Below are 16,485 nucleotides of genomic sequence, written 5' to 3'. Positions count from 1 at the left end.
GGGCACAACAGCATGAGGCAGGTGAGGGTCCCTCCTTATTTGGGGGCCTTGAAGCGGCTATGTTGCAGCAGCGTCTGCAAAATAAGTGGATCCTTGCTTTAGACCGAAACCTGCGCAAACACAACCACAACATGATGGGCCTGCATCGCCAACTTGACGCACTCAATAGTAATAGTAATAGTAGCTGCGTGAGGGACAAGTGCAGGCTTCACAGGACACCAGGGACCTTACAAGTGCTGTCCGTGAACTGTGCCAGGAGCTGCGCCATGAGACGGTGAGCCAGCGCAGACAGGAGCGCAGATTCGGTACAATGTTTGGCAGCTACTGCCGGTCCTCTAACAGGATGGCAAATTCAACTGCATTGATTGACCATCGCGCAGTGGCTGCACAAGTGGAGGCTGCAGCAGGGACGTTGTCCATGGACTTGTTCAGATTACAAATGTGATCGAACACATCATGGGTCCACGATCAGCCACTCCAAGTGAGCTAGCACTGGGGGACACTGAGGACAGTTCCAGCCTCAGCAGTGTTGCTGTACCAGCAGCAGACACCAGATGGCGCAGTGCCAGGCACAGCACTGCCACTGAAGGTGACAATAGAGGTGCCAGTGACGTAACTGGGCACCCGAGTGGTGCGCGTGGTAGAAAGCAATTACTCTTGCTGCCATTAGACTGCTGTTGCCACTATGAAGAAATAGTGCATAACTCTGGTTATTTGTTGTTTTGCGTTTGTCACATCACCTGTTTCATTTATTACTCACTCGTACATTACCTGACGTATGGTAATAAATTTATTTCACTACAGGTACAGTTGTCAGAGGATTTGTGTCATTAATACTCACGTCTGAAATGGTTGTGTGTGATGTCGGCACGCTTTTGCCTTCACTCTGCTGCACTGGTCCTGTCTGCTGGTTGTAGAGGTAGCATGGGATTGTCATCCTCATCTGATTCAGTATCACTGATTTCTACAGATATGCCCCTGGTTGTAGCTATATTGTGAAAGATTTCACAAGTAGCCACTATTCTACATGTTGTCTCTGGACTGGACTGTAGTGCCCCTCCACTTTTGTGGAGGCACCGGAAGCGACTCTTCAGCCGTCCAAATGTGCGCTCCACCACGTTGCAGGTTGCCCTGTGTGCTGCATTGTATCTCGGTTCAGCTGCTGTTGTAGGATTGAGGTAGGGCGTCATCATGTAGGTGCGCACTGCGTAGGCACTGTCACCTGGATGGGACAGAGGGTGTGATGAGTAACCAAGCCATCTGACATGGGTTCGCCATCTATGCACCAGTGTACAGAGTGACATTACCTAGTAGATATCCTTCACCAAACTCCCCAGCTAGCAGTCTTGTGTGAATGCCGCTGTGGCGAAAGATGTACGAATCATGTGTGCTCCCTGGGTACCTGGCCACGAGATCAGTTATGATATGCAATGCCTCCTATATATATTTATGGTTTCGGTACACATACTCTGTGGCTGATGGTGGACATATTGCCACATGTGTGCCATCTATGGCACCTAGGGCGTGGGGGAACTGTGCTATCTGGTAAAACTCTATTTTTGTCAGCTGTATTTCCTGTGGGGTGTGGGGGAATCTGATGTACTGTTGTAGTTTGCTCAGCATGGCGTTCATGAAAGAATTAAAAAATCTGGAGAGGATACTCTGTGAGACCCCTCCAGCTGCTGCTATGACCCCTTGATAGCTCCCTGAGGCGAGCAGGTGTAGGGAGCATAATACCTGCACATGGGTGGATATGCTATGACTCCTATGTGTTGTGCGCTTTAGTATGGGTTTTGTGCTCAGCTATCAGATCAAGTATCATGGCTGAGTTCAACCTATACTTCTCATATATTTCCTCCTCTGTCAGGTCAAAAAGTGTAATGTGCACTCTGAAAATGTGCTCCTGTCTCCTCCTCCCTCTCCTCAAACCTGCCAAGATCCTTATCTTCCTCGCCATGACGTAGAGTGCAACCATTGTGGAAAAGAGTCTGAGGCATTCTGGGCCTCTTTATATAGGTTGCACCTGGTTACCACATGGTTTCAGTTCATGGTATTTTGTATGTGCAAAATGCCATTCTGCGAAAAATCGAAATTTGCGATTTTTTGATGCATCTCTTTGCGATTTGGATTTTGCGAATCGCAATTTGCGCCTCGCAATTTCCTACTGGAAATACCGAATCGCAAAATGCGACTCGCAAAACCAGGTCGCAACGCAAAAAAACGGAAAAATTGTGATTTCCTATTTTTGGTCTGCGAATGCCTTTCAGGCATCGCAGACCACGTTTTTGCACTCGCAAACGGCCAATTTTTGCAATTCGCACAGTTTGCGAGTGCAAAATTGCTTGATACATCTGGTTCTATATTTTAGGGAGTGAGCACATGCACTTTAGCACTGGTTACCATTGGTAAACTGCTCAGAGTCCTAAGGTCAACAAAAACGAATTCAGAAAAAAGCAGAGGGAAAAGGCAAAACGTTTGTGGTGATGCTTAGGGGGGGCATTTTCCAACACCTGCTGTTTGTAGATGCAACACTTTGAAAGAAGAGAAATTTAAAATGAAGAGTTACCCTAATCATTAAGGAACTTTTCATTTTAATTTTCTTCCATTTAAAAGCAATCACAAACATAATTTTATTCTCATGCACCAAGATTGAGTTGACAAGGGCTTTTATTTAAGAGTTAGGTACCTCAGTGCTTCAGTCATTCCCCTCTGTCTCTCAGCCTGAGTCATAATTCAGACTGAGCTCTACTCATTATCAGGCCCTGATATTTGTATCCTGAAGATAATAATGTAAAATAAACACAGCCTTCCATTTTCTTTAAAGGGAAAATGTGACCTGTGCTTATTCAGAAACTAACTCAAAGCTTGAAGCTACTCTGAAGGTGTCTGAAGAAGTCTTTGAGCTACTGGTAGCTCGCGATCGACGTTTCAGGACAACTGGTCAAAGGCATCTGGCGAAGAAACCAGATGAGACTACATGGCTGGAAACAGTGAACAAGTGAATTGGGCTTCTGGCACATTTTGGCAGTTCTAAATGACAGCCCTCAGTCAAAAGACAAAACTGTTGGCCCGGTTGAATAGCTGTGCTTTACCTATCCTTGCACCTATCCATGCACTATTGCGGTCAGCCTGTAAGTACAACACTCACTCTCTCCCCATCAACTAACATTGACTTTGACCATTGTTTTTGTTTTCTGTGAACACATTTTGCTTTTTCTTTAAAAATAAATTTTTGTTATGGTATCATTTTAATTATTACTTTTTCCTATTTCACGAAATTTGTTAGCCTAATTTATTACTTTCTTGGTTTTAATGTTATATGAATACAGCTAAATTAGTTTGCACGCATTTCCTTTGAGAGAAAGGTGTTACTTTGAACCACAGCAACCAGGCATAAGCACATAATTCCTAATTGACACCTACAGGTTACTTGGCACTTAACTTTAACTACACAGCAGCTCATGCCTTATACTCCCCGCTAGTCAATGATCCACTTTCTTACAACCTCCCGTACTTTCTTGCTGCACACTCCTTTACCTGTCCGATACCCCCTGTAGGTTGACTGTCAGAATATTATGTAGCCATTCCCAATGGGTTGCAAATTGCTACCTGCCTCATGAATATTGACGAGGCATGTCCTATGTGACCCATTTAGGAATCACAAACAGTTGCTGAGACACTGTTGTACATCACAGTTTGCGATTTCCTAACTGTGAATCACCAAGATTCGCAATTAGGAAATCGCAAAGTGTAATCTTAGTATACCTTGCCCCTGATTCAAAGACAGGGTCAACTTTCTAAAGCTAGTGAACATATGTTCCCCGTCTGCGACAGGTGGGCTACACCTGTGATATAGTTAGGTTGAGCCAAGATTCCATTTATGTAACTTATCTGGAGTAATATAGAAATCAAACAGGTTTTGGTAATGTTGTAACCAATATCTAAGAATATGTTTGATCTGCTAGTCATTTTAATTGAGTCCAAAGTTGTGTTATGGGAGATCTCGGCTCAAAACCACTTGGGCCATTTTAGAGGCCAAATGCATGGTGATCAAGCACCTATGTTTTTTGCAATAAGAACTTGCAGATTTGGCATAGAAAAACTAAAAGGATATCTAAATTTTTTATAAGATAACATTCCCTTTGTTGTAAATATGTAAAGAATTCTAGAATACTAATTTCAATCTAATCTTTGATTTGCTGAAATGATTTGAGTGATCCCTGAACGAATAGTAGATGTACCAAAGTGACTCAGAGCCATGGGACCCCCTAGGCTCGTCCATCTGATTAGTCGCCAGTTGTTCAAGTGTTGAATAACCATGCAATTGGGGACGTCTTAACTTGTTGGAGATATTGAGCCAAGTCATATCTAGATATTGTAGTGATTTGAAATTGACATGTTTCGGATGATACCAGATGTCTGAAAATCGTAATAAAAGATATTTAGGTGGGTTACCCAGAATGGCTTTGATGTATAGTTTCTGGATTAGTGATATGTGTCAATCTAGTGAGTCGGAAACATGGAATGGCCCAATAATACTAGTGCAGATTGGCCATCTACGTGTATAGGTAGATAAAAAGGGGCTAGTTGCTCTCAGAGGTTTGTGATGCGCCCAAATGAATGATGCAGCCAAGCTTTGTAATTGCTTGAACAAAGGAACCTGACAGAAAAGTTGGAATGGCTCTAAACAAATGCAGCAGTTTGAGGAAAATGATCATCTTAATAATGTGAGCTCGTCCCATTATAGAAGTAGGTAACCCTTCCCTATGGACCAGGTGTCTGGAGATTTCCTTAAAGAGTGGTTTGTTTTTAGCAGAAAACAGTACTGCATAGGACTTGGTGAGCAAGATGCATAGGTAGTGAAACTGCTAACCTCATATAGGTGATTGTGAGAATTGGTGCCTACAGAGATCATTTTGTTTTTTGGAACTGTCTGTTTGTAGCCTGATAATGTTCCAAAATGTCTGGTGGATTTCTCAACTACTGATAAAGTCTGTGCTGCTTTGAGTGCCACTAGTAGGAGGACGTTGCCTGCACATATCAGAAGCCTAGCCCTCATTTGATTGAGTAGAATAAATCAAATGAATTGATTATTCTTCAGCTCAGAGATTAGTGACTCCTCACAGAAGGCATACAGACAGAGAAAGATAGGATATCCCTCACAGGTGCCTTTGGATGTCGGAAATTGAGATGAGCTATGCCCATTAGTTATCACTGTGCCAAATGGATGGTGGTTGAAATTTGGGTCATATAAGTAGTCCCTGAGGGTTCCCTACATAGTTCATTACTTCCCCTAAAAAAGGCCATTCAACCTGATAGAAGGCCTTTTCACCATCCAACATTATGAATAATAGCCGGGAGTTAATAAATTACACCCAGTTAATTAATATAGCAGCACGATTAGTTAGAGCCTTGGCATTCCAAACAGGAATTAACCCACATTTTCTTGGTGAAACTAGCTGGTAGATTTTGGAGTTACATTTGTTAGCAACAGTTCTAGAATAGATCTTAACATTGGTGCATGGCAGAGAAATGGCGTGGGGATAGGGCCCAAGCGTTGGTAGATTTCTACAGGTATGGCATCAGGACCTTTACCCTTACCTAGAGGTGCAGTTTTAATGATATTGATTTTTTCTTGAATAGTAATTGGGGTGTCTTAAGCATTCTGACCTGTTGTGGAAAGAGACGCTAAGTTCCATGTACCTAAAGACTTGATGATGATGTTGGATGTAATGGAGTATTGAACTTCAGATGTTTACAGTGTTGGAAAATGGTAGTAGGGCAGAAATTCCCCATGTATTCCTAACATGTCAGAAAGTATCTCCCCCTTCTGGTGACTAATTCACTACTTCACAAGTCAGTGCATTTTGTTCTAGTCAGAAGTGAGAGAGAGGAACGAGTTACTTACCTTCGGTAACGATTTTTCTGGTGGATACATTAGCTACCTGTGGATTCCTCACCTAATGAATACTCCCATGGCGCCAGCATTCGACGGAAATCTTCTTACTAGTCTCTGCACGTCGACGAGGACGTCACTCTAGCCCACGCGACGCCGTCTGACGTCATACAGGCAATAAGAGGTCCTCGCCGACGTGCCGATGACAGTACCAACATTTTTTTACGTGCATGAGAATAATAATAACCCAATGTAATGAAAGAGCAAAGCAACATTTCTTAATATTGTAAATCACACAACATTGCAATAAAATAGCTGTAGATTTAATATAACCTTTTTTTTTTTTAAACAAATAAATATATTTATACATACGAATCATGTATATACACAATATATATAGATTTATATATAAATATACACATATATACAAATATCCTATATGCAAAATGTATTGCAACTTTGAAGACCAAAAGGAGCACACTCAAGGATTGCTTGGAGAGACCAAAAAGGCAACGGGGAGGCGGGTGGGACCGTGAGGAATCTACAGGTAGCTAATGTATCCACCAGAAAAATCGTTACCGAAGGTAAGTAACTCGTTCTTCTGATGGATACAACTACCTGTGGATTCCTCACCTAATGAATAGAGTCCCAAAGCAGTACCACGCCCGGCGGTGGGTGTCTAAATGGTCAAACCAAGAAATCCTGCAGCACTGACCGTGCAAAATGACCGTCCCTTCTGACCTCATAGTCCAAACAGTAATGTTTCACAAAAGTGTGAAGGGACGACCAAGTTGCGGCCTTGCAGATGTCGACCACAGGAACACCCCTGGCCAAGGCCGAAGAGGCCGACTTAGCTCTGGTGGAGTGAGCTCTAATGCCCTCAGGCGGATCCTTCTTTGCCAAAGAGTAACAGATTTTAATGCAAAGAACAACCCACCTGGAGAGTGTTCTCTTGTGGACTGCCTTTCCTCTCCTCTTGCCCACGTATCCGACAAACAGCTGATCCTCCAGCCTGATATCCTTCATTCTGTCGATATAGAAGCTCAACGGCCTTTTTGGGTCCAGGCGATGTAGTCTTTCTTCCTCCTTTGAAGGATGAGGCGGAGGATAAAACGTGGACAAAGTGATTGTCTGAGCCAAATGGAAGGGTGAAACAACCTTCGGAAGGAAAGCAGCCTTGGTCCTCAACACCACCTTATCCCCATAAAACGTTATATAAGGGGGTTTAACCGATAAGGCCTGCAACTCACTCACTCTCCTTGCAGATGTTATAGCTACCAGGAATACTGTTTTAATAACCAAATACCTTAAGGGGCAAGAATGCATAGGCTCAAAAGGGGACCCCATAAGGAAAGTCAGGACCAAGGACAAATCCCATTGAGGCATAACGAATGGTTTTGGAGGATATTGATTCAGAAGACCTTTCAAGAATCTGAGAACAATAGGGGATTTAAATAACGATGGTTGGTCTGGAAGACAAATGAAGGCTGACAAGGCCGACAAATAACCCTTAATGGTAGCCACTGCACAACCTTTCTGCGCTAGAGACAGTGCAAAAGACAAAACATGTGACAGATGAGCATGTAAGGGATCAATCTGTCTCTCTCCACACCACATAACAAATTTAGACCACTTATTAGCGTAGATAGATTTAGTGGAGTGTCGCCTGGCCGCTAAGATAACATCCACTACATCAGGCGGGAGAGAGAAGGAACTCAGGTTGCCCCGTTCAATCTCCAAGCATGTAGGTGCAGACTCTGGAGGTTGGGGTGTAAAACCTGCCCTTGCGACTGCGAGAGGAGGTCTGCCCTGAGAGGGAGACGGAGCGGAGGGCACAGTGAGAGTTGGAGAAGGTCGAAGTACCATACCCTCCTTGGCCAATCCGGAGCTATTAAGATGACTTGGGCCCGGTCTTGGCGAATTTTCCTCAACACTCGAGGAATCAAGGGTATGGGGGGAAACGCGTAAAGCAACTGGTCGCACCAGGTTATCTGAAACGCGTCCCCCAACGCTCCCTGCATCGGATACTGGAGGCTGCAGAATAACGGGCAATGCGCGTTCTCTAGAGTGGCAAACAGATCTATCCGAGGAAACCCCCATATCTGGAAGATTAGACAGACCTGATCTGGATGGAGACGCCACTCGTGGTCTGCCGAGAATTGGCGACTGAGACTGTCCGCACGTACATTCAAGACCCCGGCGAGATGATTTGCCACCAAGCAAATCTGATGGTCCTTTGCCCAGGACCATAGCCGAAGAGCTTCTCTGCAGAGAAGGTACGACCCTACTCCTCCCTGCTTGTTTATGTACCACATCGTGGTAGTATTGTCCGTCAGGACCTGTACCGACTGACCACGAAGGGATGGGAGGAAGGCCTTGAGAGCCAGACGTACAGCCCATAACTCCAACAGATTGATATGAAACACCTGTTCCTCTGGAGACCAAAGCCCTTTGATCTCCAGATCCCCCAGATGAGCTCCCCATCCTAGGGTGGAAGCATCCGTTATGACCGTGGCCACTGGTGGCGACTGCGCAAACGGCTTTCCCTGTGAAAGATTGTTGCCCGCAATCCACCACTTCAATTCCACAGCAGCATCTCTGGAGATCTTGACAGTACCTTCTAAATCTCCCTTGTGTTGAGACCACTGCCTTCGGAGGCACCACTGAAGAGCCCTCATGTGCCAGCGAGCATGCGTGACCAACAGAATGCAGGAGGCGAACAGACCGAGCAGACGAAGGACCTTGAGGACTGGAACTACCGCTCCATTTCGAAACATTGGAACCAATTCCTGAATATCTTGAATCCGCTGAGGCGGAGGAAAGGCTCGACTCAATGTTGTATCCAGTACTGCCCCTATGAACAGGAGGCGCTGAGAGGGCTCCAGGTGAGATTTGGGCACGTTCACCGAAAAACCCAGGTCGAACAACAACTGGGTTGTTGACTGCAGATGATGCAACACAAGCTCCGGGGACTTGGCTTTGATCAACCAGTCGTCCAAGTAAGGGAATACTGCTATCCCCTTCCTTCTGAGCTCCGCCGCAACCACTGACATCACCTTTGTGAAGACTCGAGGTGCTGAAGTAAGACCAAACGGGAGGACCGCAAACTGATAGTGCTGCGACCCTACCGCAAACCGGAGATACTTCCTGTGCGACTTGAGTATCGGGATATGAAAGTAAGCATCCTGCAAGTCGACAGACACCATCCAATCTTCCTTGTTCAATGCCAAAAGCACCTGTGCTAGGGTCAGCATCTTGAACTTTTCCTGTTTGAGGAACCAATTCAAGATCCTCAGATCCAGGATTGGTCTCAACTGACCATCCTTTTTGGGAATCAGGAAGTATCTTGAGTAACAACCTCGACCCTTTTCCTGCTCTGGGACCAACTCTACCGCGCCCTTTGAAAGGAGGACTTGAACCTCCTGTTCTAGCAACAGGAGGTGTTCTTCTGAACAATAAGATGGGCGGGGCGGGATGAGGGGCGGGAACTCCCGAAAGGGAAGGGCGTAGCCTTTTCCCACAATGCCGAGAACCCAAGTGTCCGTTGTGATAGACTTCCACTTGTGGAGAAAATGCTGTAATCTTCCCCCTACAGGAGAGGAGTGAGTGGGAAACGGTGGAAGCCTAAGGCTGCTTCCCCTGCTGCACCCCTCCAGAGGACGAGGAAGAGGCAGAGTGCTGTTGAGAGGCTCCTCTGGTACGGACCCCACCCCTCCCCCTCCCTCTAAATGACCTATAGGGGAGGGAAGAGGCGGGTTGCTGGTACCTCCCCCGAAAGGAAGAGGAATAAGAGCCACGCCCAAATCCCCGAAACCTCCTGAAAATTCTAGAAGAGGCAGAGGAAGAAGGAGCTTGCAGTCCTAACGATTTGGCTGTGGCTCTGCTCTCCTTAAATCGTTCCAAGGCTGAATCTGCCTTGGCTCCAAACAGCCTGTCCCCATCAAACGGGAGGTCCAGCAGGGTCGACTGCACATCCGCAGAGAACCCTGAGTTTCGGAGCCAGGCCTGTCTTCTTGCCACCACAGCCGTGCCCATCGCCCTGGCCACCGAGTCGGTCGTGTCCAGCCCAGACTGGATAATCTGGGTCGCGGCAGCCTGGGCGTCCGAGACCACCTCCAAGAGACCCTGGGGAAGCTCCGTAAATGAAGACGAAATATCATCCATCAGCGCATGGATGTACCTCCCCAGAATGCACGTTGCGTTGGTGGCCTTCAACGCCAAACCGCATGACGAAAATATTTTCTTGGACTGCGCATCAGGTTTCTTGGAGTCTCTGTCTCCAGGCACCGTCGGGAAGGAACCAGGCGCTGACTTTGAGGAACAGGAGGCTTGCACCACCAAGCTCTCCGGCGTAGGGTGTCTAGAGAGAAAGCCAGGGTCAGATGGTGCAGCTCGATACCTCCTGGCCACAGCCCTATGAACGGCCGAGGAAGACACCGGCTTCTTCCACACCTCCAACACCGGATCCAGCAAAGCCTCATTAAATGGCAAGAGAGGCTCAGCTGCAGCAGAGGCCGGATGCAATACCTCTGTCAGCAAATTCTGCTTCGCCTCTGCCACCGGCAAAGGCAGGTCCAAAAAGCTCGCTGCCTTCCTCACCACAGCATGAAAGGAAGCAGCCTCCTCCGTATATTCCCCTGGAGATGAAAGGTCCCACTCAGGGGAAGTGTCCAGCCCACTGGCTGTATCCAGACCATGCAGTCCGTCTCCAGAGTCCTCAATCTCTCCCTCCTCTAGGACTCGCTGGTACTCTTGCTCTTCTAAAAGACGGAGAGCACGCCTCCTCGAATGAAGTCTCTCCTCGATACGCGGAGTCGACATGGCCTCCGCCGACGTCGAAGAACGGCGCCGATCTCCAGAAGCATCTGACGCCGCGTCCGGCGCCACAGGCAGCTTCGGCGCCGAGGCAGGAGCCGGAGGACGAGGTCTTGGAGCCGATGGACCAACCGGAGTCACAGGGCAAAATCCTGACTTCGACGGAGGGGCAACCTCCGGGGCCGAAACATCCGAAGCCACCGGAGCGGCCACCGACGCTGGCACCGGCGCCGAGCCCACATTCCCAAAAGGGAGAAAGGGCATAAAGGGTGCCGGCCGAAGAGGCGCAGGATCACCCAACGAAAAGGCCAAGGGCCCCGAAGGACCAGCCGGAGCAGCTCCTGGAGCCATCTGCTGAAAGATGGTATACATCGCATTAAGAAACGCGGTACTATCGGCTCCAGGAGTGGGAAAAGCCGGATACTGGGGTGCCTGGATCGAGGGCGACCCCGACGCCGGCCTCGACGTCTGCGACGCCGGAGAAAACACAAGAGGCTGCACCACCTCAATCACCGACGCCTGACCAGGCGAAGTCGGTGACGCCGGAGAGGGCAACGGCGTTGAAGGATGCGGCGTGACCGTGGGGCTGACCTCCCAAGTCTTCCGACGCCGAGCCGAAGGTGACCTCGAACGAGACTCCTTGCTGGAATGACGTCGTGAGTCTCTACGGCGCCAGGAGTCTCGATGACGCCGGTGAGACCTTGGCGAAGAAGACTTCTGTGTTGACATGAATCGCAAGTCGAGACGTCGTGGTCGGAGCTCAAACACCATAGACAGTCGGAGTGAGGATCTGTAACTGACATCTTGCCCCCACACTCTCGACAGGGCTTGAAACCAGACTTCCTCTGAGACATTATTACCGCAGAGAAGACTACGCAGCAGACAATACACTGTAACCACGAAGGTAACAGTAGCTCCCTCGAAGATAACCGTTTCGAATGCACGGAAAAAAGGGAACTGTCATCGGCACGTCGGCGAGGACCTCTTATTGCCTGTATGACGTCAGACGGCGTCGCGTGGGCTAGAGTGACGTCCTCGTCGACGTGCAGAGACTAGTAAGAAGATTTCCGTCGAATGCTGGCGCCATGGGAGTATTCATTAGGTGAGGAATCCACAGGTAGTTGTATCCATCAGAAGTCCCTATTTTGCTGACACATTCAGTTCTCATATAACTCATTGGGTATTTCACCCTATAATGTATGTTCACCACGATCCAAATTGGTAACTAAGAAATTAAGTGAATTTTCCAGCATCTTGACTTTTCTATGTAGACTGTTTCCTCAGCCCAATGGAGCCAGTTTGTATATATGATGTATTCTTGTGTGACTCCACGAATGCTAGCTTTCATGGCATTCCACTCTATTTGTATATTAATTGTGCATAAGTTAACTGTAATACTTTTATAATATAGAGCTGTATCTAACGCAAAAACTACGGGTCTTCAATGTCCAGGTCTATAGTGTCAGAACACCACTTGGAACCAGTACTTTCAAGGATAGAGGGGCATGATCCGATGTCCATATGGAGTAGTAGTACTTTGCCAAAAGCTCTTTACTAATTAAACATAATCAATTTGAGAATTTTGGTGGTGAGCGATGAAAAGAAAGTAAAGGCTTGAGCCATGGGGTTCTGCCATCACCAAGAATCTACTAAGGCAAGATTAAGTTTAGGCTGTCATACTCTGTACATTCTGAAGAGTGGTGCATGTTTAGTGGTGCCTACTGTCTCCAATCGCATACAGTTGAAATCTCCAAGCAGCACAACTAATCCAAACATAGACATGAGTAGATCCTGACTTTCATAAAATACTCCATGGTGTTAGTTGAGCCTTCACATAGAGCATAAATTAAGAACGGGAGTAATAGATTGGATCACAACTAAGGCACATCTGTCTCCAGAATGAACTTTGTGTCCAAGTACCTGAAAATGGGTGTAGAAGAAAACAATAAATGTTCCCTTTACAGAACCAGTATAGATGTGTTGAACCCTTTTGTGTGTACAATGATGTAACCTTCACTGTAGTTCTTGTCTCCTGTAGGCAGGCAATATCAGGGCAGAGATTCTAAAATTCAGACAAAACCATTGTATGTTTAGTCCAGGTTTTTAGCCCTTTTAATATTTAAAGTAAAAATTATAATCTTGGTATCTACCTAATAATGTCTTGTAGATCTAGAGTAAAACAACAGCAATCCTTCCTGTCCACATTTTTTTAAGTTTGATTCCTCCCACACCTTCCCAAACCCCCTCCTATTTCTAGCTCCAAGATCTGCTTTGAAACTAGACAGATCATCCCTTTCCTAACAATATTGGATGCAGAAGTTTCTATTCTACATGATTAGGTCTCCACTGGTCACTCCTCAGACCCACCGTCCCTGCATCAAGCCTGCAGCCCACAACACACTATGAAAATAGAAGAACTCCATCTTCCCAAACAATGAAGTTAGAAGATGTAGAAAAAAAGAAAAAGACCAATGATTGGGGAGTGAGCACAGAAGAAGAAAGACAGAAGAAAATAAAAGTTTGTGTCTGCATATAGTCCTTCATTAATTACTGGACTCTCTCTGAGTAATAAATTGATGTGCCTCATTTGGATTATTAAAGACACAAAATGCGTCTTGTCAGTTAATTCAAAGATTCACTCATTTGAGTTTAGTAGGATTTCAAGTGACCAAAGTTCCAGGATTAAAGCACGGAAGTCCCAGTGTCTTCTAGTGATCTCTTGTGCCAAAACTTGGAAAATAGAGAAAGAAAGTCATTGTTGAGCAGTGAAGTGCCTCCTCTTAGACCACAATTACATGAGGTTTTGCCTCATTCTTAAGGAGAAAGAAAGTAACACGGAGGGCTCTAGCAACATTAATGAGTGACTCGCTTTCCATTCACAAAATTAATTTCCCAGGCTATCTACTAATAACTGAGCTACCCAGTCCAATATACTGCCTTGCCTGACCTCAGTCCTTCTGGAACCCTTCCTCTCCAGAACCGTTATAATCCTCTGATTATAGCAACTTGATACATTTTTCAAGTTCTCACATTGAAGGCATGAAGTTATTGCTCATATCTCTCCCCATGAGTGTCTATCTCTTGTTCAGTCTTGATGAAAAGAGTTTCCATATCTTGTCATTTTGACATAAATGATACTAATCTTTCATCCACTGCATCCATTTTCTTGTTCAAATTTCGATATGAGGGTTCAGATTTTTTTAACTCATTTTATTTTTTTCATTATGCCTTGAAGCATCTGCTTCGTAGTGTAAACAGAATCCGATGAGTGAGAGCTCTCAAATTCTGTGTTCCTCTCACATTCAAGATTAAAGTATATACTAAGCGCTGGACCTGGTCCAGATTGAACAGCTGCAATCTCCTATCTTAGTGAATTCCCTGATTGGGGTTCCAATAGTGGTGCTTACAATCTGGTACAGAGAACATTATCTGATGTTGCACTTTGTAGATTGTTGTAAATTAAGCAAGCCCAGACGGATTGAGTTAAGGGTTGCACTAAAGTTATAGTCATAGTATTATGATCCAGTATTATGGTGCTCAAAAGCACATGGCAGTGTGTTGTTAAATTAGAAGTGGGGAAACTAGCCTATGATTGGAAAATACCCTATATTCACTATTGTCTACTCCCTCTCAGTATCTCCACCTCCTTTTTCAGCACTTCTTCTTTAGCTTATCGCAAAAATTCTGTACAGTTCTAAATCCTAGATGACCTAGTCTTTTTTCATCTTCAAGGGATCTGGCCTTTCCCACCCATGCTGTTAAAGTCTAAATTTACTTTCTATCCTGCTGAGTTTGTATCTAGAAAGTCTATGATAGCACTGGAAATTAATGTGATCAGTCCCTGCCATCCATATTCGGCATCACCAAGCCAAAAGAAGAAGTGCTATGAATATGCTGTGTTCTGCCACTTATCCATGCACCCTCCTAGATGGCTAATCTCTATTAAGAGGGCATTAGTTGACAATACACCTACCTTCATGGACCCAGGGGTCAAGAGTCATTAACACCCAGCCAACAATGTGTATTTAAGAATATAGTAAGGCTGAGAGACAAATTAGTTTTAAACCAGTTTCATCTCAAACAGAAAACCGCTTTAAAATTACTTTCCCACTACAGTTATCAAAATTTACTTTCACATGAAAATGAGATTTTTGAAACTCAGTGGAAAATAACTTTGAATCAGGTTTCTAACCTTTTTCCTAAATTGAGTTATTTATGTGCCACTAGGCTTGTTGATGGAAAACCTAGCCTCAGCTACAGTTAAAAGCATTTTCTGGCAATTGTTTAATATGAGGGCATACTACTCCCATTATGTAATTTGCCACATTTGTTACATTAATGAGCCAGCACTGTTACCTTTGAAGGCACTGACCTAGCTAAAATATAACAAGATAATTTTCTACTTGGCAGTGGAAGGTACTTTCACCATGTGTCACTGCAGTGAATTTGAACTGCAGCCTAGCCAGAGAATGATTGTGCTAATGCTAGTCATAGATGTTTATTTATTTGTGGGTGTGGTAAATGTACACAGCACCCTACATCAAATATTTAGCTTCCATGCCACGGGATCACTTTACTGCACAAACAAAGGGTCACCCTATACCCGCTTGAAGTATGGGTCAATAGCATCCATTACAAAAGTCTTTCCAGAGCTTACACTCATATTGAGACTACCATCCATTTAGCATCTCAATTAATACAAATATTTGGATATCTGTTTACTAATAGAAACAGCACAATTCTTTTGCCATAGATAATACTGAAATTGGGATTAAATCCAAATATACAAAATATCAAAACATTTTTATTTTTAATTCATAGAAGTAAATATTTTTTACAAAAAGTCAAAATTCATTCCACCATTTACTTGAAACCAGTTTTACATTCCTGTCTTAGGGGTAGAACACATACAATGTGGCTTGGATGCCAGTGTGACAATGAACAGAGTCATAATACCAGAAAAAAAGGGTTCAAAGAAATGTGAAAAATCACAGCAACTTTGCTACTGTAAATAAATATATATCTAGATAAGCGTAGATTTACCATTCCTAACTCCACGTTTGTGTGCCTTGAAGTTAAATATATTGTCATGATACATTCATGTGGAGTTACGTACAGTAAATCTATACTTACTTTTACAATATTCTGGTAGTTGCTATATTGATTGGTTGATATTTAAATCTCAGTATTCTGGTAGCAAACCCCATATCTTCTACATATCTCTTTCTTTTCTCCCTCATTTTCCATACCATTTTACTATGTAAACTGTTATAAAAAAAAATGTCATGCCGTTTATTAATTCTTTATTTCCTGCCCATCATTGTGCTTCCAGACCTGCTTATGACACATTGCCCTTCTGGTCCTCTGTAACATGTCATCCGGCTTTAAATGTTTTGGCCATCATTTATTGGATTTTAGCTACCTAGAAATTTCTAAAGTGTCTTGTTTTTTACCTCAAACATTTGTTGCAATATCTTTTTAGTGCTCATGCTTTTATGATTTGTATACCTCAATATTTTTACCCCATTGAACAAATAATCTCAAAACATTTGACACCTTACAACACAGCACTAGAGGCAAACATACTCAGTATGGGGATATACAAAGTTAGGGTAAGAAACATTAGGATAACATTAAATAATACAATAAGGTGCTTCAGGATTATATTAAACCTCTCTTCTACTGCTTATAATTTTGAAACCCATTAGAATTCCTGTAAGAAATGGGTTATTGGTTGAGGGGGTGGAAGCCTCACTCAGGCAACAACCCCAATC

Source organism: Pleurodeles waltl, chromosome 8 (assembly GCF_031143425.1).
Source record: "Pleurodeles waltl isolate 20211129_DDA chromosome 8, aPleWal1.hap1.20221129, whole genome shotgun sequence".
Taxonomy (NCBI): Eukaryota; Metazoa; Chordata; class Amphibia; order Caudata; family Salamandridae; genus Pleurodeles; species Pleurodeles waltl.
This window is presented reverse-complemented; position numbering follows the sequence as displayed.